The following is a 26869-nucleotide window of genomic DNA, read 5'->3' as shown; positions in this document are numbered from 1 at the left end:
TGACAACAAATTGGACGTTTATTCAAATTCGAGTAAGGACGTTATCATAATCAAACCAGACTCTTTTTTGCTTCATGGCACAAAAGTCAGAACGTTATAAATTTTGGATGAAAAATTTGAACTCAGCTTTCTAACTTCTTGATTGTTGACATTCACAAAATACTCTTCCCATTGAGATTATTACCTTTCAACCATTTAAAACATAATCACCAAAAGCCATTTTAAAATAATTTCATTTGTCAGCATATCAAGGATCTGTGGGAATAAGGCATAATGTATAATTACAATGTTTTTTGAGCTTAATTGTCCGACTGTCCACTGACTCATTCAAATCTATGCAATATCTACTCTTTTACTCAACAAGTATTGATTGAGGACTCCCTATGTGTGAAGTGCCTTAGGAAGCGCTAGGGAGATGATGATGAGTAAGATACATACTATGCCCCAAGAACTCACACTCTGGTGGGGTTTACAGGCACCTTAACTAGCCGGGCCTAACAGAGCTTGCTCACTGCTGTGACAGGAATAGGCAGGGAGGATTTGGGGAATTGAACGGAGGTCCCTAATCTGTTTTGAGTGCTCATGCAAGGTTGCCTGAAGGAACTGGTTTTAAGGAGGATGTAGTGAATGGAATAAAGAACTGTTGCTCTGCTCAAAGTCTTTTTTTTCAGTTTTTTTTTTCTAGAGATAACTGAGAATCGGGACTTGGTTGGCAGCCAAACAGAAATGATAGAACTGTGAAGGCAAAATTGAAACTCTGGGAAGGAGTCTGGGGAGGCCAAAGGTCAAGCTGGGGAGAGGGAGAAGCATAGTGTTAGGAACATCTGGCAGTAGGCAGCAACACCGGATAGCAGGGTGGACACTGGGGAGAGGGCAGGGCCGGTGCTAAGAAGGCTGACCCAGGGACAGAGGTCCAACTTCCTTCTGGACACTGCAGGAGCAAGATTGTTATTATGATTATTGATATTCTTATTTAATACAGTTTGGTGTTAGGGAAAATAATGGGTTTTGGAATCAGACAGACAATTGTAATTCCTGGCTCCACATCTTATAAGTTCTGTGGCTTTGGATAATTTACTTAACTTCACTTAGCCTCTGCATGATGGAGATGATGATATCCTGTCCTAAGGTTAATGTAAGAATCAAGTGGGAGCTGTTACAGGAGTGGGCCTGTCATGATCTCTAGGAGACAGCAGTGCCAGTAAATGAGAGTTTCCTTCCTTCTTGCTCCAAGGCCCACCCATTTGGCCTTTGCACAAAATTCCTCTTTGAGCTGCAGAGTTCCCAGTTTACCTACCTCTAGCTATCTGTCCTTAGGGATAGCATTTTCTCTTCTTTTTCACTACAGCATTGGTTCTTGAGGATTCATAGTCATTTCTATTCCCCCAAACACCATTTTAGAATGAGGAAGCAGGTTCAGACAGGTTAAGCAAGTTGCCCCAGGGTACAACTGATAAATTATGGTGTTATCTTCAGAACTGAGCCTCTGTGAATCCGGTCTGTATTTTTTCCAGAAATTTTCTCCTTGTATCTATATAACATGTAAGAGGTACACTTTATTGGGAAATTGCTTTTGTAGTTCAGTGTCTGTGCAGTGAGCTAGACTGCAAGGGCATTCATACTGAGAGGTCCCATTTAGGGAGAAGTCTCCATACATTTCCTTATTTTACCAACCAAGTGAAAACAGGATAAAGAAAATTTTCATAATCTTTACTAACCGGTAGGGATTGAGAATTAAATGATCCACTACACCTTTATCCAGACGAGTGAGTGCTTTAGTCTTTGAAGATAAATACATATCTGTTTAAAAACATTCTGTATAAGTTGGTTCAGATATTAAAAATATGCAAGGCAAATAATCCTAGTCAGTATTCTTGCCAAAAAAAAGAAGGAAAAGAAATGATTTTACCCTAAATACAGACAGCTCATATGTTGGCCACCAAGGCAGATCTGAAATTTAAGTCTGTCTGAATTCATTGCATGAATGTGCAATTTTTGCCCTGGATTTCTCAGCTCCGTTTTAGAGAAGGAGAGAGTTTATCACCCATAGCATGAGGGCTTGCCGTTTTTTTCTCACAGTGGATGGATACTTTGTCCAAGGAACAACATTTTAATTATCTGTGATTTTGTGGCTGAGAAGCTGCCCCAATGGAAAGACATATTCCTAAACAAAGGGTTTGATATACATCTTTAGTCTTCTTCATATATTAATATAGCCCATATTTTTTAATTAATCTTCTCCTATGAGAGAACTCATTCACTCTTGCTAAGGAAAACTTTGTAAGTCAAGAAACACTCATAGTTGTCTGTTTGCCAGAAACTGCCGTTTCAGGTTTCTCCTGGGGAGGATGACCACAAATGCCACTTACCAACCTAAATTAAAGTACTCATCTATAGCTGGTGTTTGAGGTTGAGCCATATACAAATAGAATTAAGGCCAGCCTTTACCAAGATGACTCAAGAGAAATGGCCTGTTTCTGCACTAGGCAGGGACTCTCATCTATAGTGGCCTTCCTCGGTTTTGTGGTATCCCAAGCAGAGTGTTTTGTGGACAGAAGGGGAGATGGTGAACAAATTAAGGGAGGAAATTGCTCCACATATGCAAAAGTCTCACATCTCCAACATTTTTTTTCTGGAAACAATTATAATTTAATCAGATAATAGGTTATAGACTATTCAGTAGTGTGAAATCATGAATAAAGGAAGATCAGATCTCCTATTCTTTTCTCATACCGTAGCCTGTTTTGACTTAAAACAATAATTTCCTCCATTTCTTGGGAACATTTGGAGAAAATAATAATAGAAGGTACTTGTTATGGGTTGAATTATGTCCCTTCAAAATTCATATTGAAGTGTTAAGCCTCAGTACCTCAGAATGTGACCTTATTTCAAGAAAGGGACTTTATGGAAGTAATTAGGGTAAAGCAATATCATCATCCAATACGGCTGGTATCTTTATAAAAAGGAGAAATTTGCAAGCAGAAATATGCACAGAGGGAAGATACAGAGAAAACGGCAAGCCAGGAAGAAAGGTTTGGAACATTCTTCCTCATAGCCCTCAGAGGGAACCAATTCTGCTGACACTTTAAACTTAGATGCCTAGCCTCCAGAACTATTGCTCTTCAGTTGCTGAGTTCTGTCTGACTCTTTGCGACCCCATGTATTGCAACACACTAGGCTTCCCTGTCCTTCACTGTCTCCCAGAGTCTGCTCAAATTCATATCCATTGAGTCAGTGATGCTATCCAACCATCTCATCCTCTGCTCCCAGCCTCCTCCTTTTGCCTTCAATCTTTCCCAGCATCAGGATCTTTTCCAATGAGTCAGCTCTTCGTATCAGGTGGCCAAAGTATTCTGAGCTTCAACTTCAGAATCAGTCCTTCCAATGAATGGATATTCCAATGAATATGCAGAGTTGATTTACTTTAGGATTGGCTGGTTTGATCTCCAACTGTTAAGACAATAAATGTCTGTTACTTAAGCCACCCATTTTGTGGCACTTTGTTTTAACAACCCTAACAAATGAATACAGTACACTTATGAGTTAAGTATTGTCTTACCTGATTCATACACGTTGCATGCGTGTGTGCTAAGTCGCTTCAGTTGTGTCTGACTCTGTGCGACCCTGTGGACTGTAGCCTGCCAGGCTCTTCTGTCAATGGGTTTCTCCAGGCAAGAATACTAGAGTAGGTTGCCATGCCTTCCTCCAGGAGATCTTCCCGACTCAAGGATTAAACCCATCTCTCTACCTCTCCTGCATTGACAGGCAGGTTCTTTACCACTAGCACCACCTGGGAAGCCCTCACATTTAATTTTCATGAAACCTTTTAGGAAAAACTGTTCCTGCTTAAGGAAAGTTGTTACTAAACCGCTTAGAAGTGTAGAAACTGAGGTGCAGGAAACTAAATAATTTGCCCAAGGTCACATATTGGAATTATATGATAGAACCAGGATGTTTCTAAAATCCCTTGACTTCCACTATGCCACGCACTTCATATGGCAAAAGACTGATACTAGATTAGAGGGTGGCAGAGGATGAGGTGGTTACATAGCAACATCAACTCAATGGACATGAATTCGAGCAAACTCCAGGGGATATTGGAGGACAGAGGAGCCTAATATGCTGCAGCCCAAGCGATAGCAAATAATCAGACACAACTTAGTGACTGAAAAACAACAAAGATTACACATATCAAAATAGCTTTACATATCAAGTCGTTTGCGTGCTAGGGAAATTGGTGTTAAGTTCTGAGGACTTGGGAACCACAATTCCTTTGAACTGAAAGCCTGTGATAGTTCTCCAGATTTATTCCCTGATTGGTATTTACCAGCACAGGTTGGTTGATATTAGGGAAGCTATAGTAAAATAATTCTCTAGTTTTAAGTTTTTCTTCTCTTTGCCAGACCTCTTTAAATGCAATACAATTGCTACCTTCCTAAAGGAAAAAATTAGTATATAATACCTTTTTTCCATAAGTTTTCACTGCAGTTACTTGTTGATTGATCCTTTTGAATTTCTGGTTTGCAACTGTATTGAGGATAATGATTAATAGTTGGTTTGGATTTGCTTGTTTACTTTCATGTGATTTCAAGTACAAATTTTCACTCACTAAAATACAGTTAAACTTCTCATTGCAGATCTAATAAACTATACACATGTGGGCATATATAAAAATATATTTGAACTCAATTGCACTTATTGTAATTAATGATCTGTTTGGCTTTATTCCTGACATTGTGTTTTGTGTCTCCTGTTTTCTATGGTTTCTTATTGTGCATTTTTCCATCTTTTGTTGGAATACTTGAGTTTTCTTTGTTCCATATTATTTTTGTTCTAGTGGTTTGGCAGTTGGTATATCACATTCCAGCTATTTTATAGATATATTCAGCATTTAATAAAATATTTATTGAGGATACTGAGGGAGCCTAACCCTTCATCCCTTTTCCTCTTTGGATTTTAGACTCACTGAGAAATAGATAGAGCAGCATGTTAGAAATTAAAACATAGCATTTACCTCAGTGCTAGTAAAACTGGGTTAGAAAAGGAGTGAGTCTGAGTTTGAAACAAAGCTTCCTACTCCTTTCCACACAAATGGAACATAGCTTGCTGTAAGAAGGAGAACAAGGAGCAAGCGACTTGCCCCTATGTACTAGCCCCAAGCCAGTGGGAAGAAAAGTCATGGGCAACTTTCCCCAGGCCAAAATGAAGGGGACAAGAGAACAAGAGAGCAGAAGCAGAGCAAGAGTCCCAAAAGGCTCATTCATGAAGAAACAGTTGTTGGTGACCTCCACCCAGACTCATGAATCAAAAAAATGACTTCTGGGACTGTCCTAAGACCTGTGCAGGTCCTGGCAACTTGTATTCTAAAAGGTCCCTATGTCAAAACAAGTGTATTTATACACATTCACACTACTATATACATATATTTTATGCTTTTGGAAAGTTTTTTGTGATTTTTGATTGTGAAAGTATTTAGCTCTGAATAAATCTTAATTTATGCTCGGGTATGATGTCTTTGTAATTATCATGAAGACTCAGATATTCTGATTAAGTAAAAAAAAATTAATCTATAAGTTGTTTCCCAAAGTGACTAAATTCAAATACCATATTTAGCAGTTAAAAAGGTTAATATGTGGCATGTTGTTAGGAAAATGATTCCATATCCATATCTTTTTAAATACTAAAATCTCAACTTTTCAGTGTTTTTTTGGAGAAAATAGATTTTTTAAAATTACTTTCAACATATCCATGAGTTCTAGACACTGGGTCTATAGTTCCTTATGGGTAACAGTGTGATACACAGTTCTGTGGGGAGGAGCAGTCTGAGAGGGGAGTGGTTTGCATAATGAACATTTTCTAGAACTTCCTAGAACAATTTCTAGAACAATTTCCTAGAACTTCTCTGAGGAGATCAAAAAATTTAGTTTTAGGAACTGAGGATAGGTTAATTGAAGAGTTAGAAAACTTCCAGAGACATCCTTATATTTCTGTATTATCCATTGATTTAATCAGTATCTATTTATTATTGCTCAGATGCTCAGTCATTTGCAGGAGTCCTGCATGGACTGCAGGTTGCCAGGCTTCCCTTTCCTTCACCATCTCCTTGAGCTTGCTCAAACTCATGTCCATTGAGTTGGTGATATCATCCAACCATGTCATCCTCTGTCATCCCCTTCTCCTCCTGCCCTCAATCTTTCCCAGCATGAGGGTCTTTACAATGAGTTAGCTCTTTACATAAGGTAGCCAAAGTATTGGAGCTTCAGCTTCAGTATCAGTCTTTCCAATGAGTATTCAGATTGATTTCCTTTAGGATTGACTGGTTTGATCTCCTTGAAGTCCAGTATATATAGTCTTCCATATATACATCAAAAAAAAATATGTACTTTACTTCTACTCCATTCTGAGAACTCTAGTGTTGAAATTACTTATGATTTTCAAATAAAATGCTATATTTTATTTTTATGTTTTGCATCACCAATTATTTAGACAATGGGAAGATTTACTGAAGGACAAATGGATAAATAGAACATTAGACATATATATGTATATATATATATACATTATATATATATATAGAGAGAGAGCTGAGCTTCCTAGGTGACTCAGAAGGTAAAGAATCCGCCTGAATGCGGGAGACCTGGATTCAATCCCTGGATTGGTAAGATCCCCTAGAGGAGAGCATGGCAACCCACTCCAGTATTCTTACCTGGAGAATCCCCAGGGACAGAGGAGCCTGGTGGGCTACAGTCCATGTGGTCACAAAGAGTCAGACACGACTGAGTGACAAAGCATATATGTGTATATATATATATATGGACTTCTCCCTGGAGAAGGAAATGGCAACCCACTCAGGTACTCTTGCCTGGAAAATCCCATGAATGGAGAAGCCTGGTAGGCTACAGTCCATGGGGTGGTAAAGAGTCGGACACAACTGAGTCACTTCATTTTCACTTTATGGGCTTCCCTAATGCAGGAGATGTAAAAGACCCTGATTCCATCCCTGGGTCAACAAGATCCCCTGGAGGAGGAGGGTATGGCAACCCACTCCAGTATTCTTGCCTGGAGAATTCCAAGAATAGCCTGGCAGGCTATTCTCTTTTTGACTAGTACCACCTGAGAAGCCCATATGTGTGTGTGTAGACGCACACACATACCCACATACCTGAATGGTCTAGTGGTTTTCCCTACTTTCTTCAATTTCAGTCTGAGTTTGGCAATAAGGAGTTCATAATCTGAGCCACAGTTAATTCCTGGTCTTGGTTTTGCTGACTGTATAGAGCCTCTCCATCTTTGACTCCAAAGAATATAATCAATCTGACTTTGATATTGATCATCTGATGATGTGCTTGTGTAGAGTCATCTCTTGTGTTGTTGGAAGAGGGTGTTTGCTATGACCAGTGCATTCTCTTGGCAAAACTCTATTAACCTTTGCCTTGCTTCATTTTGTACTCCAAGGTCAAACTTTCCTGTTATCCCAGTGTCTGTTGACTTCCTACTTTTGCATTCTAGTCCCCTATGATGAAAAGGACACCTTTTTTGGGTGCTAATTTTAGAAGGTCTTGTAGATCTTCATAGAACCATTCAACTTCAGCTTCTTCAGCATTACTGGTTGGGGCATAGACTTGGATTACTGTGGTATTGAATGGCTTGCTTTGGAAATGAACAGAGATCATTCTGTCATTTTTGAGACTGCACCCAAGTACTGCATTTCAGAACTGCATTTCAGACTCTTTTGTTGACTATGAGGGCTACTTCAGTTCTTCTAAGGGATTCTTGCTCATAGCAGTAGATACAAAGGTCATCTGAATTAAATTTGCCCGTTCCAGTCCATTCTAGTTTAGTGGTTCCTAAAATGTTGATGTTCACTCTTGCCGTCTCCTGTTTGACCACTTCTAATTTACCTTGATTCATGCACCTAACATGCCAGGTTCCTGTGCAATATTGTTCTTTACAGCATCAGAATTTACTTCCATCACCAGTCACATCCACAACTGGGTGTTGTTTTTGCTTTGGCTCCATCTCTTCATTCTTTCTGGAGTTATTTCCCCACTCTTCTCCAGTAGCTTATTAGGCACCTACTGACCTGGGGAGTTCATCTTTCAGTGTCGTATCTTTTTTCCTTTTCATACTGTTCATGGGGTTCTCAAGGCAAGAATACTGAAGTGGTTTGCCATTCCCTTCTCCAGTGGACCACGTTTTGTCAGAAGTCTTCACTATGACCCGTCTGTCTTGGGTTGCCCGACATGGCATGGCTCATAGTTTCATTGAATTAGACAAGGCTGTGGTCCATGTGATCAGTTTGATTAGTTTTCTGTGATTGTGATTTTTATTCTGTCTGCCTTCTGATGGATAAGGATAAGAGGTTTATGGAAGCTTCCTGATGGGAGAGATTGACTGTGGGAGGAATTGGGTCTTGTTTTCATGGGCGGGGCCATGCTCAGTAAATCTTTAATCCAATTCTGTTGATGCACGGGCCTGTGTTCCCTTTCTTTGGTTTTACCTGAGACCAAACTATAGTAGGGGTAATGAAAATAATGGTGACCTCCTTCAAAAGGACTTGTGCATGCACTATTGTATTCAGTGCCTGTGATCCTTCAGGACACCACTCTCAACCCACACTTCCACCGGAGGCTCCTGGACACTCAGAGGCAAGTCTGGGTCAGTCCCTTGTGGGGCTTCTTTCTCTCGGGTCCGGTTGTGCACAAGGTTTTGTTTGTGTCCTTCAAGAGTCTGTTTCTCCTGTCCTGTGTAAATTCTATAATCAAATCCCACTGGCCTTCAAGGTCAAATTCCCTCGGAGTTCTCAGTCCCTTGCCAGATCTCCAGGTTGGGAAATCTGTTGTAGGTTCTAGAACTTTCTTAACAATGTGAGAATTTCTTTGGTATAATTGTTCTGCAGTTTATGCGTCATCTGCTGAGTGGCTCTATGGTGGGGTTAATGTCGACCTCTATGAAGAGGGCTTATGCCACATGCAGTGTGACCCAGGTCTGCTGCATCTTGATCCCCTGCCAGTGTGTCAGGCCACTGCTGACCCATGCCTCCACATGAGACACTCAAACACTCAAAGGCAGGTATGCCTCAGTCTCTGTGGTATCTTTGGGTTCTGGTGAGCACAAGGTTTTTCCTGAGCCCTCTGAGCATCTTTGACAGGTATGAGGTTTGATTCTAAACACGCTTTTGCCCCTCCTACCATCTTACTGGGCCATCTCCTTCGCCCTTGGATGTGGGGTATCTATTTTTGCTAGGATCCAACATTCTCCTGTCAATGGATAGAGAGTTACAATTTTGGAGTTCACGCAGGAGAAGATGAGTGCATATCCTTCTACTCCGCCATCTTGCTCCATATATTCCACTAGACCATTCAGGTATGACCTAAATCAAATCCCTTATGATTTTACAGTGGAAGTTACAAATAAGATTCAAGGGATTAGATCTGACGGACAGAGTGCTTGAAGAACTATGGACAGAGGTTCATGACATTGTACAGGAGGTAGTGATCAAGACCATCTCCAAGAAAAAGCAATACAAAAAGGCAAGATGGTTGTCTGAGGAGACTTTACAAATAGCTGAGAAAAGAAGAGAAGCTAAAGGAAAAAGAGAAAAGGAAAGATATACCTATCTGAATGCAGAGTTTCAAAGAATAGCAAGGAGAGATAAGAAAGGCTTCCCCGGTGACCAATGCAAAGAAACAGAGGAAAACAATAGAAAGGGACAAACCAGAGATCTCTTCAAGAAAATTAGAGATACCAAGGGAACATTTCATGCAAAGATGGACACAATAAGGACAGAAATGGTATGGACCTTACAGAAACAGGAGATATTAATAAGAGGTGGCAAGAATATACAGACCTATACAAAAATATCTTAATGACCCAGAAAACCATGATGGTGTGATCACCAGCCTAGCACCAGACATCTTGGAGTGCGATGCCAAGTGTGCCTTAGGAAGCATCACTGTGAACAAAGCTAGTGGAGGTGATGGAATTCCAGTTGAGCTATTTCAAATCCTAAAAGATGATGTTGTGAAAGTGATACACTCAATATGCCAGCAAACTTGGAAAAATCAGGCATGGGCACAGGACTGGAAAAGGTCAGTTTTCATTCCAATCTTAAAGAAAGACAATGCCAAGGAATGCTCAAGCTACTGCACAATTGCACTCATCTCACATGCTAGCAAAGTAATGTTCAAAATTCTCCAAGTGAGGCTTCAATAATACTTGAACCTTGAACTTCCAGATGTTCAAGCTGGATTTAGAAAAGGCAGAGGAACCAGAGATCAAATTGCCAACATCCATTGGATCATAGAAAAAGCAAGAGAGTTCCAGAAAAGCATCTACTTCTGCTTTATTGACTATGCCAAAGTCTTTAACTCTGTGGATCACAACAAACTGTGGAAAATTCTTCAAGAGATGGGAATACCAGACCACCCGATCTGCCTCCTGAGAAATCTGTATGCAGATCAATAAGCAACAGCTAGAAATGGACATGGAACAATGGGCTGGTTCCAAATAGGAAAAGAAGTATGTGTAGACTGTATATTGTCACCCTGCTTATTCAACTTACATGCAGAATACATCATGCAAAATACTGGGCTGGATGAAGCACAAGCTGGAATCAAGATTGCCAGGAGAAATATTGATAACCTCAGATATGCAGATGACACCACCCTCATGGCAGAAAGCAAACAAGAACTAAAGAGCCTCTTGATGAAAGTGAAAGAGGATAGTGAAAAAGCTGGCTTAAAACTCAACATTCAAAAAATGAAGATCATGGCTTCCAGTCCCATCACTTCATGGCAAATAGATGCAGAAACAATGGAAACACTGAGAGACTTTATTTTGGGGAGCTGCAAAATCACTGCAGATGGTGACTGCAGCCATGAAATTAAAGGACACTTGCTCCTTGGAAGAAAAGTTACGACCAACCTAGACAGCATATTAAAAGGCAGAGACATTACTTTGCCAACATAGGTCTGTCTAGTCAAAGCTATGGTTTTTCCAGTAGTCATGTATGGATTCGAGAGTTGGACTATAAAAAAAGGTGAGCATTGAAGAATTGATGCTTTTGAACTGTGGTGTTGAAGAGGACTCGAGAGTCTTGTAGACTATAAGGAGATCCAACAAGTCAATCCTAAAGGAAATCAAACCCGAGTATTTATTGGAAAGACTGATGCTGAAGCTGAAACTTCAATATTTTGGCCACCTGATGCAAAGAACTGACTCATTGGAAAAGACCCTGATGCTGGGAGAGATTGAAGGCAGGAGGGGAAGAGGATGACAGCGGGTGAGATGGTTGGATGGGATCACCGACTTGATGGACATGAATTTGATTGAGCTCTGTGAGTTGGTTTCAGACAGGGAAGACTGTTGTGCTGCAGTCCATGGGATCACAAAGTGTCAGACAGGACTGAGTGACTGAACTGAACTGATACAATGAGATTTTATTCAGCTTTTAAAAAGAAAGAAATCCTGCCTGTTGCAACAACATGAATAAACCTGGAGAATATTATGCTGAGTGAATTAAGTCAGACACAGAAATTCAAATATTGCCAGACTTTACTTATATGTAGAATATTTTTTAAAAAGTCAAACTCATAATAATACAGTTTAGGACACTAATTACCATTGTCTGAGTTTTGTGGGGAAAGGGGAGATTAAAAAGAGAGAGAGAAAAAGAGAGGAAGTAGAATGGTACTTGCCAAAGTTTGGAGGGAGAGAGTCATGGGAAATTATTGTTTCATGTGTACAGAGATTTATTTTTGCAAAATGAGAAGCATTCTGGAGATGGATGGTGGGGATGGGCTTGCCTAGCACTATTAATGTACTTTATACAATTGAACTATACATTTAAGAATAGTTAAGATACTGAAGCTCCAATACTTTGGCCACCTGGTGCAAAGAGCTGACTCATTGGAAAAGACCCTGATGCTGGGAAAGATTGAGGGCAGGAGGAGAAGGGGATGACAGAGGATGAGATGGTTGGATGGCATCACTGACTCAATGGACATGAGTTTGAGTGAACTCCAGGAGTTGGTGATCGACAGGGAGGCCTGGCGTGCTGCGGTTCATGGGGTTGCAAAGAGTCGGACACGACTGAGCAACTGAACTGAACTGAAGATAGTCAAGTTCATGTTCTATATATTTTACCACGATAAAAAAAGAAAAAGTGTTTTATTTGTAAATTAATGGATTTGGTTTACTAACATTTTGATTGGAACTTTTGCATATATGTTACAAATGAAATTGGTCAGTAGTTTGTCCTTTCTTACAATCCCCTTGTCAAATTTTTGTATAAAGAATTGCCTCAAATAAGCAATTGATAATACAGCAATATTCCTACATATAACAATAATAATGATGCTCCTACATATGATAATACATAATAATACTCCTACATATAATGATAATAATAATACCTATGTACCTTCAAGTTAGGAACTTCCAAAGATGCGAACATGCATCTGGTTCCAGCAAGAAACCCAATACCTGTGCCATTAATGTCAGGCATGAGTGAAATGGCAGCTGGTCCTCCATCTCCTATGACTGATGGTCCTTCAGCTCTACCATCTCCCACCACCTCTCTCTCCTCCAGGCAGTAGCTCTTCTTGCCTATTCACTCAATGCTAGCCCCTGTATGCCAGCTGTTAGACTGTACTACTGTACTTTGCAAGGTACTGTATTATATGATTAAAAATGCTTTATTTCTTGTGTTTGTTTTTTATATGTTATTTGTGTGAAACATATTATAAACCTATTACAGTACAGTACTATATAGCTGATTGTGTTAGTTGGGTACCTGTGCTAACTTGGTTGGACCTGTGAACAAATTGGACTTAGGAATGCGGTCTCAGGGGACTTAAATGTTTCATATTGGGAAAGAAAAGATTTCCTGAACTTCTTGCTTTTTACACTAGATTTATTCTTGGGTTTACCATTTGTTCTGTAATTCTTTTATAGAAGGTAGATAAAATTCAGAGCACACAGACTGGGTTTAAAGCTATAGATTCAAAATTACATTTCTTTATGGAGAAAAAACAAATGTTCTGGTGTCTTTTGTATTCAGTGTTGCTAATTAAAAGACTGGTTGTCAATCTGATTTTTCAGTCTTTGGTATATAACATATATTTTGTTTTTCAAGACTTTTAGGATTTACTTTATATCAGTATCTGAAGATGTAAATATTGGTTAATTCCTCTTGCTCAATACTTGGTGGAACTAGAATATGAAGTTCTGGGCTTTCTTTTCATTCTGGTGGGTTTTTCTCTTGTTTCTTCATCTTCAAGTCTTTCTGTGCTCTTCTTTCAGAACTACTGTGAGATGGGTATGGATCATCCTCTATGTCTCCTGACTCCTCATCCACATATTCTTTGATGTCCTTATGCATCAGAGAATTATTGGGCTAAATATTTCATTTATATGTTTTCTCTTTATATCCATTCTGATAGTTAGACCACCTTTGGAAAATTTTGTTAACATTAACAAAACCTTTTTATTTCTGAGATCTCATTATCCTTTTTATAACTTTTAATTGTTGTATTATAAATGTGAGATCTCTTATCCTTCTAAAGATGTCATTCTTTAAAAAATTTTACATGGCTTTATTGGCATAGAATTTAAATGCCATAGAATTAATCTGTGTGAAGTATGCAATTCAGTGGTTTTTGGTATATTCAAATAGTCATGCATCTGTCACCTCAGTTGTTCTGTGGTTATTGTGCAGCATGGTCTATTGTTGTCTCTTAGCCCCAGTTGGTTTATGATGTTGTTCCAGTGTTCCATAACTTCGTTGGTCTTCTGCCTAGTTGTTCCATCCATTATGAAAGTTGCATTGAAATCTTGGGTTATAATTGTTGAATTGTTTACCTCTCTCTTCAATTCTGTCAGTTTTTGCTTCATATATTTGGGGTTCTTTGTTTTGCTTTGTGCATATTTACAGTTATTACATCTTCCCAATAGATTGACAATTTTGTCTTTATAAAATGTCCTTTGTATGTAGTATGACTACTACAGTCCTATAGTAGCTTTCTCTATTCTAGTTCTCTTTTTCTTGTTGTTTGTATGGAAACAGATATTCCATATTTTATATATATATATATATAATATATATTATATCATCTATATGTTATCTCATATTCCATATTAGATATTAATATTAGCTTTCCTATTAGAGGGAACATCACTTTCCATACTTTAGTTTTCAACCATTTTCATCTTTGAATCTGAATTATTCTCATGTAGACTGTGTACAGTTGGATCTTGGTATTTTTTAATCCAACCTGACAAAGCCTACCTTTTGATTAGATTGCTTAATTCATTTACATTTAATGTTGATATTGACATGGTTGCTTTACCTGTAGTATTAATACTGTTTTGCAAGTTATTTTCTATATGCCTCATGTATTTTTTGTTCCTTTATTAGTCCTACTGCTTTCTTTTGCATTAAGTGAAAATTTCTAGTGTAATATTTTAATTCTTTTATAGATTTTTTTCGCTGTACTCAGTTCAGTTCAGTCTCTCAGTCGTGTCTTACTCATTGTGACCCCGTGGACTGTAGAACACCAGGCTTCCCTGTTCATCACCAACACCCGGATCTTTCTCAAACTCATGTCCATTGAGTCGGTGATGCCATCCAGCCATCTCATCCTCTGTCATCCCCTTCTCCTCCTGCCTTCAATCATTCCCAGCATCAAGGTCTTTTCCAATGAGTCATTTCTTCACTCAGGTGGCCAAATTATTGGAGTTTCAGCTTCAGCATTAGACCTTTCAATGAATATTCAGGACTGATCTCCTTTAGGATGGACTGGTTGAATCTCCTTGCACTGCAAGGGACTCTCAGGAGTCTTCTCCAACACCACAGTTCAAAAGCAGTAATTCTTCAGTGCTCAGCTTTCTTTATAGTCCAACTCTCACATTCATACATGACTACTGGAAAAAACCATAGACTTGACTAGACAGACCTTTGTTGGCAAAATAATGTTATACAATTATATTTATATATACTACACATCCAACACCATATTATTAAAATTATCATTTTATTTTAAATTTATTTGTTTTAATTTGAGGCTAATTACTTTACATTATTGTAGTGTTTTTTGCCATACATTGACAAGAATCAGCCACGGGTGTACATGTGTCCCCCATCCCAAACGCCCCTCCCACCTCCCTCCCCATTCCATCCCCCTGGGTTGTCCCAGTGTACCAGCTTTGAGTGCCCTGTTTCATGTATCAAATTTGGACTGGTCATCTATTTCACATATGGTAGTATTTATGCACGTTTCTATTTATTCTCTCAAATCATCCCCCCCCCCCACCACTTGCCTTCTCCCACAGAGTCCAAAAGTCTGTTCTGTATATCTGTGTCTCTTTTGCTGTCATGCATATAGGGCCATCGTTACCATCTTTCTAAATTCCATATATATATACACGTTAATATACTGTATTGGTGGAGAAGGCAATGGCACCCCACTCCAGTACTCTTGCCTGGAAAATCCCATGGACGGAGGAGCCTGGTAGGCTGCAGTCCATGGGGTCTCGAAGAGTTGGACCCGACTGAGCAATTTCACTTTCACTTTTCACTTTCATGCATTGGAGAAGGAACTGGCAACCCACTCCAGTGTTCTTACCTGGAGAATCCCAGGGACTGGGGTGCCTGGTGGGCTTGCTTCTATAGGGTCGCACAGAGTCGGACATGACTAAAGTGACTTAGCAGCAGCAGCAGCAGCATACTGTATTGGTGTTTTTCTTTCTGACTTACTTCACTTTGTATAATAGGCTCCAGTTTCATCTACCTCATCAGAACTGATTCAGATGCATTCTTTTAATTGCTGAGTGATATTCCATTGTGTATATGTACAACTTCTTATCCATTCATCTGCTGATGGACATCTAGGTTGCTTCCATGTCCTAGCTATTGTAAATAGTGCTGCGATGAACACTGGGGTACACTTGTCTCTTTCAGTTCTGCGTTCCTCAGTGTTTATGCTCAGCAGTGGGATTGTTGGGTCATATGGCAGTTCTATTTCCAGTTTCTTAAGGAATCTCCACACTATTCTCCATAGTGGCTGTACTAGCTTGCATTCCCACCAATAGTGTAATAGGGTTCCCTTTTCTCCACACCCTCTCCGGCATTTATTGCTTGTAGACATTTTGATAGCAGCCATCCTGACCGATGTGTGATGGATACCTCATGGTGGTTTTGATTTGCATTTCTCTGATAATGAGTGATGTTGAGCATCTTTTCATGCATTTGTTAGCCATCTGTATGTCTTCTTTGGAGAAATGTCTGTTTAGTTCTTTGGCCCATTATACGATTGTGTCATTTAATTTTCTGGTGTTGAGCTGCCTGAGATGCTTGTATATTTTTGAGATTAATTCTTGGTCAGTTGCTTCATTTGCTATTATTTTCTCCCATTCTGAAGGATATCCTTCACATTCCTTATAGTCTCCTTCATTGTGAAAAAGCTTTTAAGTTTAATTAGGTCCCATTTGTTTATTTTCGCTTTTATTTCCTTTACTCTGGGAGGTGGATCATAGAGGATCTTGCTGTAATTTATGTCAGAGAGTGTATTGTCTACGTTTTCCTCTAGGAGTTTTATAGTTTCTGGTCTTACATTTAGATCTTTAATCCATTTTGAGTTTATTTTTGTGAATGGTGTTAGAAAGTGTTCTAGCTTCATTCTTTTATAAGTGGTTGACCAGTTTTCCCAGCACCAATTGTTAAAGAGATTGTTTTTTCTCCATTGTATATATTTGCCTCCCTTGTCAAAGATAAATTGTCCATTGGTGTGTGGATTTATCTCTGGGCTTTCTATTTTGTTCCATTGATCTATATTTCTGTCTTTGTGCCAGTACCATATTGTCTTGATGATTGGCTTTGTAGTATAGTCTGAAGTCAGGCAGGTTGATTCCTCCAGTTCCATTCTTCTTTCTCACGATTGCTTTGACTATTCGAGGCTTTTTGTATTTCCATACAAATTGTGAAATTATTTTTCTAGTTCTCTGAAAAATACTGTTGGTAGCTTGATAAGAATTGCATTGAATCTATAGGTTGCTTTGGGTAGTATACTCATTTTCACTATATTGATTCTTCTGATTGATCTCATGGTATATTTCTCCATCTATTTGTGTCATCTTTGATTTCTTTCATCAGTGTTTTATAGTTTTCTATATATAGGTCTTTTGCTTCTTTAGGTAGATATATTCCTAAGTATTTTATTCTTTTCGTTGAGATGGTGAATGGAATTGTTTCCTTAATTTCTCTTTCTGTTTTCTCATTGTTAATGTATAGGAATGCAAGGGATTTCTGTGTGTTGATTTTATATCCTTCAACTTTACTATATTCATTGATTAGCCCTAATAATTTTCTGGTGGAGTCTTCAAGGTTTTCTATGTAGAGGATCATGTCATCTGCAAACAGTGAGAGTTTTACTTCTTCTTTCCCAATCTGGATTCCTTTTATTTCTTTTTCTGCTCTGATTGCTGTGGCTAAAACTTCCAAAACTATGTTGAATAGTAGTGGTGAGAGTGGGCACCCTTGTCTTATTTCTGACTTTAGGGGAAATGCTTTCAATTTTGCACCATTTAGGATAATGTTTGCTGTGGGTTTATCATATATGGCTTTTATTATGTTGAGGTATGTTCCTTCTATGACTGCTTTCTGGAGGGTTTTTATCATAGATGGGTGCTGAGTTTTCTCAAAGGCTTTCTCTGCATCTATTGAGATAATCATATGGTTTTTATCTTTCAATTTGTTAATGTGGTGTATCACATTGATTTGTGAATATTGAAGAATCCTTGCAACCCTGGGATAAAACCCACTTGGTCATGATGTATATAATCTTTTAATATGTTGTTGGATTCTGCTTGCTAGAATTTTGTTGAGGATTTTTGCTTTTATGTTTATCAGTGATATTGGCTTGTAGTTCTTTTTTTTTGCGGCATCTTTGTCAGGTTTTTTGTATTAGGGTGATGATGGCCTCATAGAATGAGTTTGGGAGTTTACCTTCCTCTGCAATTTTCTGGAAGAGTTTGAGTAAGATAGACGTTAACTCTTCTCTAAATTTTTGGTAGAAGTTAGCTGTGAATCCATCTGATCCTGAGCTTTTGTTTGTTGGAAGACTTTTGATTACACTCTCGATTTCCGTGCTTGTGATGGGTCTGTTAAGATTTTCTATTTCTTCCTGGTTCAGTTTTGGAAGGTTATACTTTTCTAAGAATTCATCCATTTTTCCAAATTTTCCATTTTATTGTCATATAGTTGTTGATGGTAGTCTCTTATGATCCTTTGTATTTCTGTGTTGTCTGTTGTGATCTCTCCATTTTCACTTCTAATTTTGTTGATTTGATCCTTCTCCCTATTTTTCTTGATGAGTCTAACTAATGGCTTGTCTATTTTATTTATCTTCTCAAAGAACCAGCTTTTGGTTTGTTGATTTTTGACATAGTCTCCTTTGTTTCTTTAGCATTTATTTCTGCTCTAATTTTATGATTTCTTTCCTCATACTAACCCTGAGGTTCTTCATTTCTTCTTTTTTCTAGTTGCTTTAGGTGTAAAGTTAGGTTGTTTATTTGATTTTTCTCTTGTTTCTTGAGGTAAGCTTGTGTTGCTATGAACCTTCTTCTTAGCACTGATTTTACTGAATCCCATAGGTTTTGGGTTGTGGTGTTTTCATTTTCATTTGTTTCTATGCATATTTTTATTTCCTTTTTGATTTCTTCTGTGATTTGTTGGTTATTAAGAAGCATGTTGTTTAGCCTCCATATGTTTGTATTTTTAATAGTTTTTTTTTTCCTGTAGTAGACATCTAATTGGAGAAGACAATGGCAACCCACTCCAGTACTCTTGCCTGGAAAATCCCATGGAAGGGGGAGCCTGGTGGGCTGCAGTCCATGGGGTCACTACAGGTTGGACACGACTGAGTGACTTCACTTTCACTTTTCACTCTCATGCATTGGAAAAGGAAATGGCAACCCACTCCAGTGTTTTTGCCTGGAGAATCCCAGGGACGGTAGAGCCTGGTGGGCTGCAGTCTATGGGGTTGCACAGAGTCGGACATGACTGAAGCGACTTAGTAGCAGCAGCAGCAGACATCTAATCTTAATGCACTGTGATCAGAAAAGATGCTTGAAATGATTTCAATCTTTTTGAATTTACCAAGGCTAGACTTACGGCCCAGGATGTGATCTATCCTGGAGAACGTTCCATGTGTACTCGAGAAAAAGGTGAAATTCATTGATTTGGGGTGAAATGTCCTATAGATATCAATTAGGTCTAACTAGTCCATTGTATCATTTAAAGTTTGTGTTTCCTTGCTAATCTTCTGTTTAGTTGATCTAGCCATATGTGTGAGTAGGGTATTAAAGTCTCCCACTATTATTGCATTACTGTTAATTTCTCCTTTCATATTTGTTAGTATTTGCCTTATGTATTGAGGTGCTCCTCTGTTGGGTGCATATATATTTATAATTGTTATATTTTCTTGGATTGATCCTCTGATAAGTATATAGTGTTATTCTTTGTCTCTTTTCGTGGCCTTTATTTCAAAGTCTATTTTATCTGATATGAGTATTGCTACTCCTGCTTTCTTTGGGTCTCCATTTGCATGAAATAACTTTTTCCCACCCTTCACTTTCAGTCTGTATGTGAATCCATTCGTCCAGTCTTTGTCTTTTGGCTGAGGCATTCAACGCATTTACTTTTAAGGTAATTATTGATAAGTATGATCCCATTGCAATTTACTTTGTTGTTTTCGGTTTGAGTTTATAAACTTTTTCTGTGTTTCCTGTCTAGAGAAGATCCTTTGCTGCTGCTGCTGTGTCGCTTCAGTAGTGTCCAACTCTGTACGACCCCATAGATGGCAGCGCACCAGGCTGCCCCGTCCCTGGGATTCTCCAGGCAAGAACACTGGAGTGGGTTGCCAGTTCCTTCTCCAATGGATGAAAGTGAAAAGTGAAAGTGAAGTCACTCAGTCGTGTCCGACTCTTAGTGACCGCATGGACTGCAGCCTACCAGGCTCCTCCGTCCATGGGATTTTCCAGGCAAGAGTGCTGGATCCTTTAGTATTTCTTGAAGAGCTGGTTTGGTGGTGCTGAATTCTCTCAGCTTTTGCTTGTCTGTAAAGCTTTTGATTTATCCTTCATATTTGAATGAGAATCTTGCTGGGTACCGTAATCTGGGTTGTAGGTTTTTCTCTTTCATCACTTTAAGTATATCCTGCTATCCCCTTCTGGCCTGAAGAGTTTCTATTGAAAGATCAGCTGTTATCCTTATGGGGATCCCTTTGTGTGTTATTTTTCACATTTCCCTTTCTGCTTTTAATATTTACTCTTTGTGTTGGATCTTTGTTAGTTTGATTAATATGTATCTTGGGATGTTTTGCCTTGGGTTTATCCTGTTTGGGACTCTCTGGGTTTCTTGCACTTGAGTGGATATTTCCTTCCCCATTTTAGGGAAGTTTTCAACTATTTTCTCCTCAAGTATCTTCTCATGCCCTTTGTTTTTGTCTTCTTTTTCTGGGACTTCTATGATTCAAATGTTGGGGTGTTTAACATTGTCTTAGAGGTCTCTGAGGTTGTCCTCATTTCTTCTAATTGTTTTTTCTTTTTTCCTCTCTGCTTCATTTATTTCCACCATTCTATCTTCCATCTCACTTATCCTATCTTCTGCCTGTTATTCTACTGTTGGTTCCCTCCAGAGTGTTTTTTTATCTCAGTTATTGCATTATTCATTATATATTGACTGTTTTTTTTATTTATTCTAGATCCTTGTTAAACATTTCTTGCATCTTCCCAATCCTTGTCTCTAGTCTATTTATATGTAACTTCATTTTGTTTTCAAGATTTTGGATCATCTTTATTATCATTATTCTGAATTATTTTTCTGGTAGACTCCCCATCTCTCCTTTTGTTTGGTCTGGTGGGCATTTATAATGTTCCTTTAGCTGCTGAATATTTCTCTGCCTTTTCATTTTGTTTAGATTGCTGTGTTTGGGGTGCCCTTTCTGTAGGTTGGAAGTTCATGGTTCCTCTTTATTGTGGATGAATTCCTGCTCCCTGTCGGTGGGGTTGGGCTAGTGGCTTGTCAAGGTTTCCTGGTTAGGGGAGCTTTCGTCTGCCTTCTGGTGGGTGGAGCATGATCTCCTCTCTGAAGGGCAATGAAGTGTCCAGTAGTGAGTTTTGGAGTGTCTATGGGTTTGGCATGGCTTTGGGCAGCCTGTCTTTTAATGCTTGGGCTGTGTTCCTGATTTGCTTGGGAATTAGCATGGTATGTCTTGCTCTGGAACTTGTTGGCTCTTGGGTGGAACTTGGATTCAGTGTAGATGTGGAGGCTTTTTTGTGAGCTTTTGTCTATTCATGTTCCCTGGAATCAGAAGTTCTCTGATGTTCTCAAGTTTTGAAGTTAATCCTCCTGACTCTGGCTCTCAGTCTTATTCTTACAGTAGCCTCAATACTTCTCCATCCATACAGCACAGGTCATACAACATCTTGATTAATGGTGAAACAATTCTCTATGGCGAGGAACACCCAGAGAAGTTCATAGACTTACATGGAGAAGAGAAGAGGGAGGAGGGAGATAGAGGTAACCAGGAGAAGAAGTTTAGTTCAGTCGCTTAGTCGTGTCCGACTCCTTGTGACCCCATGAACCGCAGCATGCCAGGCCTCCTTGTCCATCACCAACTCCTGGAGTTTACCCAAACTCATGGCCATCGAGTCAGCAATGCCATCCAACCATCTCATCCTCTGTCGTCCCCTTCTCCTCCTGCCCTCAATCTTCCCCAGCATCAGGGTCTTTCCCAATGAGTCAGCTCTTTGCATCAGGTGGCCAAAGTATTGGAGCTTCAGCCTCAACATCAGCCCTTCCAATGAACACCAAGGACTGGTTTCCTTTAGGATGGACTGGATGGATCTCTTTGCAGTCCAAGGGACTCTCTGCAACACCTCAGTTCAAAAGCATCAATTCTTCGGCACTCAGCTTTCTTTATAGTCCAACTCTCACATCCATACATGACTACTGGAAAAACCATGGCCTGGGCTAGAGGGACCTTTGTTGACAAAGTAATGTCTCTGCTTTTTAATGTGCAGTCTAGGTTGGTCATAACTTTCCTTCCAAGGAATAAGCATCTTCTAATTTCACGGCTGCAATCACCATCTGCAGTGATTTTGGAGCCCCCCAAAATAAAGTCAGCCACTGTTTCCTCTGTTTCCCTATCTATTTGCCATAAAATGATGGGACCAGATGCCATGATCTTAGTTTTCTGAATGTTGAGCTTTAAGCCAACTTTTTGACTCTCCTCTTTCACTTTCATCAAGAGGCTCTTTAGTTCTTCTTCACTTTCTGCCATAAGGGTGGTGTCATCTGCATATCTGAGGTTATTGATATTTCTCCCGGCAATATTGATTCCAGCTTGTTCTTCTTCCAGCCCAGTGTTTCTCATGATGTACTCTGCATATAAGTTAAATAAGCAGGGTGACAAAATACAGCCTTGACGTACTCCTTTTCCTATTTGGAACCAGGCTGTACTTCCATGTCCGGTTCTAACTGTTGCTTACTGATCTGCATACAGATTTCTCAAGAGGCAGGTCAGGTAGTCTGGTATTCCCATTTCTTTCAGAATTTTCCACAGTTTATTGTGATCCACACAGTCAAAGGCTTTGGCATAGTCAATAAAGCAGAAATAGATGTTTTCCTGGAACTCTCTTGCTTTTTCAATGATCTAGCAAATGTTGGCAATTTGATCTCTGGTTCCTCTGCCTTTTTAAAAACTAGCTTGAACATCTGGAAGTTCACAGTTCATGTATTGCTGAAGCCTGGCTTGGAGAATTTTGAGCTTTCCTTTACTAGCATGTGAGATGAATGCTATTGTATGGTAGTTTGAGCATTCTTTGGCATTGCCTTTCTTTGGGCTGACCTTTTCCAGTCCTGTGGCTGCTTCTGAATTCTCAAAATTTGCTGACATATTGAGTGCAGCCCTTTCACAGCATCATCTTTTAGGATTTGAAATAGGAGGAGAAGAGGGGGAGTAAAAATGGGAGAGGCCAGTCTAGCCAGTAATCAGTTCCCTAAGTGTTCTCCATAGCCCAAACACCCAGAGAGATTCACAGACTTAAGTAGAGAAGAGAAGGGGGAGGGAGGAGGTAGAGGTGACCTGGGGGAGAAAAGGGAGAGTCAAACGGGGAGAGAGCAATCAAGCCAGTAATCACACCCCTAAGTGAAAATGGATACTGAAGATTAGATTCTTAAAGGTACAAAATTGATTTAAAAAAATTCCAAAAATAAAGATTAAAAATCTAGAGTAGAGGTTAGACTCTGAAAAACACAATATTAAAAATACAAACCAAAATCAATGTCAAAAATTATAAAAAATATATACATATGAAATTTGTTTTAAAATAGGGTATTTTTTTGCAAGGTATTAGTAGGTTACAAAATTGAAATTTAAAGGAGTGATAAAGGACTTAAATTAAAAAAAAATTAAAAAGTGATAATAGTAAAAATATATCTAAGAATTTCTCTGGAGCTCTTGTGGGCAGTGTGGGGTCAGTTCCTTTTCAAATAGTTCCTTGTTCCAGCTTAGGGGTCAGTTCCTTTTCAAATAGTTCCTTGTTCCAGCTTCTCAAGGTCTATAGGCCCCCTCCAATGCTGACTCAATGTTAACTACAGGGTTTTAATTTTTAGTACCTGTCACTTCCAGAGCAGTTCCCTCTTCTTTATTTTGGCTACCTCTGTTTGCAAGTCTCTTTGGTGTCTAATTTCCACCCTCAAACAAGGGGGCAAAGGTGGTCACTTACTTAGGCTTACTTGTTCAGTTGTGTTGTGGGGAGGGAGGGACACTGCAAACAAATATCACTGGCATGTGTGGGGAGTGCTTGCAGTGTATGGACCACACTGGGTTTTCCCCAGCTCAAGAAGGTGTGTGCTTCCCAGGTCTACACTGCTCAGGCTCCAGGGTACTCTGCAGGGGCACTGTCCAAAGTGGGGCCTGCATTTCATGCAGTTCCCTGGTCTAAGTCACTCAAGTTCTTGGGTACTCCGCAAAGGCACAGACTCGGTTGGGTGTGCGTTTTGTGCCCTTTCCAGGCCCACGCAGCTCAGGTGATAAGGTGCTTCGTGAGCGCACTGTCCCAGGTGGGCTGTGCATCTTAATCGCCTCACTGGTCCCAGCCACTTGGTTTCCCAATTGTGCCACAAGAGCACCGTTTCAGGGGTGCCGTGTGTCTCCTCTGGGGAGCTGATCTCTGGCTGTGATGTCAAACATCCAGGATCCCAGGAAAACATGGTTAGCAACTGGAAGCCTGATCACAGTTTGGTGGAGAATGCTGGTCTCTGGGGCTGAGATTGCAGCAGCCCCTTACCTTCTGGCTCTCGTTGTCACACACTTACCTCTCTGCCTCCCGCGGTGGGGGGTGGGGTGGGGGGGTGGGCCTGTAGGCAGCCAGCTAGCTCTCCTTTGGTATTCTCTCAATCCTTTGTTCTTTGAGCAGGCCGGGCTGTGCCTTAATGTTTCACAGGAAAGTTCTCTATTTTTTTTCTCTCTATTCATTCCGCAGTTTGGGTTGCTATCTCTTGTTAGCTCCCTCAGATTGTCCTCAGGGCATTCAGGCCTGGTCCTTAACCTAAGCATGCAGCCTGCGCCTCCGTGTCCAACCCCCACTCTCGCTGGTGGCGGAGGCAAGCCTCTGAGCTACTTCTCTGCTAGTAGCTGCGGTTAGGTGTGTATTCTGTGGGGTTTTTTTTTTTTTTCCCTTTTTCCCTCCCAATTATGTTGCCCTCTGAGATTCAAAAACTCCCCACAGACCCCCTGTGAGAGAATTTCCTGGTGTTTGGAAACTTCTCCTTCATGACTCCCTCCCCGGGATGGGTCTCCACCCTAACTCTTTTGTCTCTCTTTTTGTCTTTTATATTTTGTCCTACCTTCTTTCGAAGAGAATGGGCTGCCTTTCTGGGTGCCTCATGTCCTCCGTCAGTGTTCAGAAGTTGTTTTGTGAAGTTGCTCAGCATTCAAATGTACTTTTGATGAATTTGTGGGGGAGAAAGTGGTCTCCTCATCCTATTCCTCCACCATCTTGGGACCGCCCCCCATCACTTTATATCATTTTATCATTTAAAGAAACCAAGAGAGAAAAGGAGTATAAGTGCATCCTTATATGTGTGTGCACATGCGTGCTAAGTCACTTGTGTCCAACTCTTAGCGACCCAGTGGATCATAGCCCATCAGGTTCCTCTAGCCATGGGATTCTCCAGGAAAGAATACTGGAGTGGGTTGCCATTTCCTCCTCCAGGGATCTTCCCAACCCAAGGATGGAACCTGTGTTCTCTTATGTCTCCTGCATTGACAGGTGGGTTCTTTACCACTAGTGTTACCCTGGAAGCTCATGTGTGTGTATAGGCTTCCCCAACTCAACAAGCAATTCTTGGACAACAGCAGGGTGTCTGACTTTTCATACTGTTCAGGGGGTTCTCAAGGCAAGAATACTGAAGTGGTTTGCCATTCCCTTCTCCAGTAGCCACATTTTGTCAGTGCTGAAGAATTCATGCTTTCGAACTGCATGCCTGGAGAAGACTCTTGAGAGTCCCTTGGACAGCAAGGAGATAAAACCAGTCAATCCTAAAGGAAATCAACCTGGAACATTCTTTGGAAAGACTGATGCTGAAGCTGGAGCTCCAATACTTTAGCCATCTGATGCAAAGATCTGACTCACTGGAAAAGACCCCAATGCTGGGAAAGATTGGAGGCAGGAGGAGAAGGAGTGATAGAGGATGAGATGGTTGAATGGCATCAGTGACTCAATGGACATCAGTTGGAGCAAGCTCCAGGAGATGGTGAAGGACAGGGAAGCCTGATGTGCTGCAGTTCATGGTTTCACAAAGAGTTGGACATGACTTAGCGACTGAACAACAACAAGCAAGTTGCCTGAGATTCAACTCAATTCTGAAACTATCTCCCTGGAGGTAGAATCATATTCCACAGATAAAAGGCTCAATCCCACAAGACTTGTCTCCACTTCAGACATTAGTTGCAAGCCTGGGTTGTTACCTGTGCTCCTGACTGATCAGCTACAAATTAGATTCCAACAATCCTCCCTTACTCAAGATGCCAACTGAAAGTCCAGATTGTTACCTGTACTCCTGATTGACTGGGTATAAATCAGAGGTCCCCACAACCCCCTCCTTGGGTTCTATTAACTTGCTGGGACAGCTCACAGAACTCAGGAAAACTTATTTACCCTCAGATTAGCAGTTTATGACAAAGGATGTCAAAGGATATAAATCAATAACCAGAAGAAGAGAGAGCTAGGGAAGGACCTGAACAAAGGAGTTTATATCCTCATGAAGCCTGGCTCCAATGTGGAAGCTCTCCAAAAAGGCCAAAACACTGTCCTTTTGGGTTTTTATGACAGCTTCATTACATAGCCATCATCAACTCAGTCATGGGTGAATGGCAATTGGTTCAATCTCAAACCCCTTCCCCCTTCCCAGAAATCAGGGGGTGGGAATGAAAATTCCAGCCCTTTAGTCACCTGGCTGATTCTCCTGGCAACCATCACCAGGGATGGAATTCAAAAGTCACCTTCATTAACATAAACCTGACTACATCGGAAAGAGCTTGTTATGAATAACAAGACACCCATTTACCTTTATGGCCCTGAAGAAACTGAGGATAAAAGAACAAATATTATAATAAAGATGCTCCCATTGCTCTTATTGATCAGAAAACTCCAAGGGTTGTGTGAGCTATGAGCCAGGAACTGTGGAAGAAGACCAAATTATCTGAAACTATGTTTTAGTCATCTGAATGACTATATATATTTCTTATAAAAAACAATATCACAAGTATTCATGCTTCTAATGAGATACATACTTAGACGC

General features: G+C 40.0%; 2 long non-coding RNA genes across 2 annotated transcripts in view; one reads left to right on the top strand and one right to left on the bottom strand.

Moving 5' to 3' along the window:
• LOC145546036 (uncharacterized) lies at nucleotides 1–26518 on the bottom strand. Its single transcript, XR_014082438.1, has 3 exons — nucleotides 24914–26518; nucleotides 1298–3450; nucleotides 1–255 (listed from the first exon to the last, which is right to left on the bottom strand). It is a non-coding gene; the product is annotated as an uncharacterized LOC145546036 (long non-coding RNA).
• The window catches only part of LOC145546037 (uncharacterized), a 99577-nt gene continuing 81614 nt past the window's right edge, over nucleotides 8907–26869 (top strand). The window contains exons 1-2 of the long non-coding RNA XR_014082439.1: nucleotides 8907–9366; nucleotides 19638–19705. This is a non-coding gene — a long non-coding RNA (uncharacterized LOC145546037). The remainder of the gene's footprint in view (nucleotides 9367–19637; nucleotides 19706–26869) is intronic.

Source organism: Giraffa tippelskirchi, chromosome 4 (genome assembly GCF_054371585.1).
Source record: "Giraffa tippelskirchi isolate mGirTip1 chromosome 4, T2T-mGirTip1v1.2.pri, whole genome shotgun sequence".
Classification (NCBI taxonomy): Eukaryota; Metazoa; Chordata; class Mammalia; order Artiodactyla; family Giraffidae; genus Giraffa; species Giraffa tippelskirchi.
This window is presented reverse-complemented; position numbering and strand designations above follow the sequence as displayed.